We start from the raw sequence: 5,257 nt of genomic DNA on the forward strand, positions 1-5,257 counted from the left end.
CAAAAACTTTTACTTTGTATATTAAGGCATTCATTATTTTTTTTAAATATAAAGTTCAAGTGATAGAAGTATAGAAAACAAAACTATGTTTGCCATCTTTTTCGACCCAATTGTTAACTTTGCTAATGGTAATACAGTATGCCGTAGGAGAACAGGTAGAATCACTAGAGGGTTCAAAGCTGTTAGGCACTTCCCGTTACTGCTACCCTATACCAGTGCCCTCTTCAAAAAAAGCACCAACCAGGGTGAGCACCATGCCAAATTTAGTATAGTCTACTGTACAGTGTCCCGGGCTTCCTGTGCGCTAGCCTGGGTATGCACAATCGCAATATAAAACAATTTCTGTAGTTTTAGTCCTGTGCATTGTTTCAACAGGCAAAAGGGATGATTTGGACACCAGAATAAAATGTCGGCATGGTGCTCATTGTGAAAGTACCCAATTCGGCACGCCACCGGGCAGAGTATTTTTCCTGTGAGTGGCACACTGCATACAACAGTATATCTGCATTAATTTATTTTTTGTACAGGAAACAGTTTAAAAAAAAAAAAAAAGAATATGGCTATAATTGATGTATTTTATATTCTTAATTTACCAACCAATTCAGCCATATAACAGTCTTCAAAGTTGTACATAGCAGCTCCACATCACCTGATCCTTTAAGGCTGAGGGTTTTTTGTTTTGTTTGTTTTGTTTGTTTTTGTTTCATAAAAAAATGTTGAGTATCTATAAGAAAGATCAGTTTAGACACTAAACTTACCAATAATATTGTTTTGTACCTTTGTCACACATAACTTTAATGTACTGAAGCAAAAATGCATTTTGTGCCAATGCAGAAAACAGGAAAACTCATTAATTTTTTTGGTGAAATAAAGTTGAAACTTTTCAACTCCCTTCAGTCCCATAGCTTTATCTCTTTATGAGCAATTAGTGTAGAATAGATTAATTCCCTACCATTAGCTATCTTACCGCAGATCCCACAGAACTTCTTTTGCTTTTTCTATCAGTTCCTTGTAAGCCCAACCCTTCATAGACTTATTCTGCCACCAGCTCTGATGTATTAGGTTGTTTTATATATCCAATATTTGTTTCAGTTGTGTAAAACTGCAAACATTCGTTCAGCTCCTGTATACCACAAGAATCAAACCAGCTAAGCTAAATTAATGGATATCTGTGCACCTGTCATTTTAATATACACTCTTAGGGGGTATATTTATCATGCTGTGTAAAAAGTGGAGTAAAACATCACCGGTGATTTTGTTTATAGCAGCCAATGAGATGCTTTGATTTGATTTTCTAACTGTTGAAATCTAATTGCTGATTGGTTGCCCTGGGCAACATCACCGGTAATGCTTTACTCCACTTTTTATACAGCATGATAAATATACCCCTTAGAGTTGCCAACTGTCCCATTTTTCGTCCAGGTGGAAACTGCCTGTCTAGATTTACAAATGAGGAAATCTAGACATGGCTTTAAAGTGAATTGGGCAGCAGTCAGCCAATCACTGATCACCACTTCATAATGCTGCCCTCTGATGTCATGTGCCCAACCTGAAACATCACCCACTCCACCCCTGACATCATCACCCTGCCCCTGATGTCATTGGTCTGTTTCTCTGCCTGGGCTCCCAAGCAGCAGAAGGTGTCTGACTTCCTCTCTCAGAAACATCCTTAATTCTCTTGGCCAGAGTCTGCGCAGTTCTCTCCTCCCTCCCCCTGGAATGTGTGATCTAAACTATAACGGCTAGAGCTGCAGGCAGGAAGCAACTTAAAATGGCAGCTGCTATCTTAAGCAAATGGAGAAAGCTTCTAAAGCTGTTAACTCAGGTATGGTCAAGGTTTCTGCAGAATTAATATAGGGTTCTAGGTGGCACTAATGTGGCAAATCTATTGGCAGTAAAATGCCAAAATGACTTTCCTTCTCCTTTAAGGTGTGGAGATCCATATTATGAAAATATCCCTTATCTGGAAAACCCCAGCTCCAAGCATCCTGGATAATAGATCCTATACTTGTAATATGAATTGGTATGCATTGCTAATTAGCCCTGCAATTTACTGTGTACATATATCCCTGCCAACTGATAGTAGCCCATAGCTTGTGCTTTGAATCATAAGAAAAGAAAATGGGGAGCAAAAGGGCTATATTTGAGCTGGTGCATATTTTAAAGACATAGCATTTCTATCCTAATTCTTTGTTGAGTTTTAGTTCTCATTTCAAAAGTCACATATTCGCAGCTTAAAAATCCTCTGCCTATTAGGCTAATGGTCAGACGAGGCGCCTGGCGTATATTTTCGGCAAGCGGAAAAGCGCTTCCCCAAAATACCGCCATCTGCCTCCTACCTGTGCCTGCACCAGAATGAATGAGATACGCTCCAGTGCAGGCAAATGTAGCCGAAATACACATAAAAACACAAGAGAATTGCATTTTTATGCCTAGCCTACATGTGCCTGCAGTGGAGCATACATGGCAACCAATCAGATATTTGCTTTCATCTACCTGCAGCTGGATGAAAAGGCTAATCACTGATTGGTTGCTATAGGTTACTGCCCAGTTCCACATTTTCCCAGTCTTTATAAATGACCTCCAATCGTCTCCTCAGCTAAATTGTGAGTAAGCTTATATTTAATTCTGACTGGCAGTCAGAGAATTATCTGGATATGCTGATAAATAAAATGATTGATCTCCCACTAGAAAAGGAGTTGATGTTTAAACAAGACCAGTAAGTGGTGCATCATCAATTTCCTTAACAGCAACACCATTTCCACATGTCAAATAAATTGTATTCCTCTCATTCCTGGTACTACCTCAGCTAAGGAAAGCAGTCACCCCTTACTCACTTTATAAAAGCGTTTAAACAGATACAAAATAATCTATGCTTTACATAAACTCATCAGGGTATATTTTTACTTTAAGTTGAGACATTGCTGATGGCTCTTGTTTTTAAAGGAGAACTAAACCCTAAAAATGAATATGGCTAAAAAAAAGCCATATTTTATATATTAAACTTACTGCACCAGCCTAAAGTGTCAACATTTTTATATTAGCCATGATCCAGGACTTTAAAAACTTTGTGACAGGAGCACTCCATCTTAAAAAGTGTCAGTGACACTCACATGCTCAGTGCGCTCTGAGCAGCTGTTGAGAAGTTAAGCTTAGGGGCTGTTGCAAATTATTAAGCAGAAAACAAGGTTGGCCTGTAATATAAGCTGATGCTACAGGATTGATTATTACATTTTGATGCTAATGGAACCTGTGGGCTGAGTGACAGACAACATTCGGTTAACATTATGTAGCAGTACAGTATAGTTTGGGGAAGGGGCAGCATAGTGTAAGTGCACGCTATTTACAGTAATTTTATTGGTAGTTAAGTAGGGTCAGGTGTTAGCAACGGGAAAATCCCGGGAAAAGAGTAGTATAAAAGGAGAATTCCTGTGGTATACCTGTCATTCGGCGTGGGACAGCCTTGTGAAGAGCTGTCCAACCCATCCTATCATTGTTAATTTTGCTTAAATGTTTAATTAAGATAATAAATATTTTTTTAAAAAATGGTTATTGTCGCAGCTGAAGTTTATTGTATCTGAAGTTTGTGTTTGGAGGGAAATTTTTGTTTATTGGTTATCAGGGGCTGGCTGTTTCAATGGATGGTTTAATACGGTAACAATTGAATAGTTATATTCATTGTTGTTATACATTTAAATCAATAAAGCTGCTGCGGCCTTTTATCCCCACCATATAAGTTTGTTTGGTCTCCATTTAATTGTGTGGTCTCCACTTACTGTTTATTATAAAGTGCTGTCTACACTTCCCATTGCACTGGTTTCAGGACTGCCATGTAGTAATTATCTGTATTAATTACTAATAATGACATTTATATTCTATATATACAGTATATTGTGAGTGGGCCCCTAAGCTCAGTAACTGACAGCAGCACAGAGCATGTGCAGTAAATCAGCAGAAAAGAAGATGGGGAGCTCCTGGGGCATGTTTAGGGGCACAGATCTTCCCTGCTGTAGGGCTGTAGTTGCCTCAGGCAGGTACACAAACTCAAAACATAATGTAAAACATTTCTGCCCTACTTTTTTAGTTAGGCTTTAGTTCCCATTTAAGAGAGACAACAGGACAGTTAGCAAATGCAAACAAATCTGACTATTTTTATTCTGTCAGTTCTAAGCATTGCCTTATTTAAAACCAAATGGCATATGTGTAAAGGGGTCCTCCACCCAAATATTATTCGCACAGTGAAACAACATGTGATTCTAAGCAACTATCCATCATACATTAATTATACCTTTTTAATAGTTATTTGTACAATTAATTGCAATTAAAATCAGTTATCTGTCTGGCTGTATATATTCTCTGTACTCCTGGTTCTGACTCCTGACACAATTTTGCATGCTAGTTTATAAAAGCCAATTAAAAAAACTGGAAGAGAAATGTTGCAATTTCTTTAAAACAAATGCATTTTTCTTAAAATGTATATTGGAAAGTTGTTTAGTACAGGTATCGGACCCCTTATCCGGAAACCCATTATCCAGAAAGCTCCGAATTACGGAATGCCCATCTCCCATAGACTCCATTTTAATCAAATAATTCAGAATTTTAAAAATGATTTCCTTTTTCTATGTAGAAATAAAACAGAACCTTGTAATTGATTCCAACTAAGATATAATTAATCCTTATTGGATGCAAAACAATCCTATTGGGTTTAATTAATGTTTTATTGATTTTTTAGTAGACATAAGGTACTGAGATCCAAATTACGGAAAGACCCCTTATCCGGAATACCCTTGGTCCCGAGCATTCTGGATAATGGGTCCTATACCTGTATTATATTTTCTTTCATTATGCAAAAATCAGTTTTTAGGTAGAGGATAGTGATGTGCGGGCCGGGCCGACCTCACCTGCGGACGAGTTCAGGCTGCACTCTTCCACTCGCCATCCGCAACCTTACACTGCCGGCTTCCTCTTCCAGCTTCTCTATTTACAGACGCGCACCCGGAACCCATGCCCCTTTTGTCACGTCATTGCGGGGCGGGCATGGGTCTATAAATAGAGGGAGGGAGCCGGGTTGGGAGCGGCCAGGTTAGGGTCGGATTCTGGTCTACATCACTGGTAGAGGACTCCTTTACTTGATCCTGATTTCACTACCTGCCAGGAATGAAAAGGTAGTGTTTCCAGGAATAGTGTGGGGTTTTATACTACCTAAAAGTAATGTTTTTCATCTCTTTACTTTTTCATTGTCATCTGATATATTAAC

Source organism: Xenopus tropicalis, chromosome 2 (assembly GCF_000004195.4).
Source record: "Xenopus tropicalis strain Nigerian chromosome 2, UCB_Xtro_10.0, whole genome shotgun sequence".
NCBI classification, from domain to species: Eukaryota; Metazoa; Chordata; class Amphibia; order Anura; family Pipidae; genus Xenopus; species Xenopus tropicalis.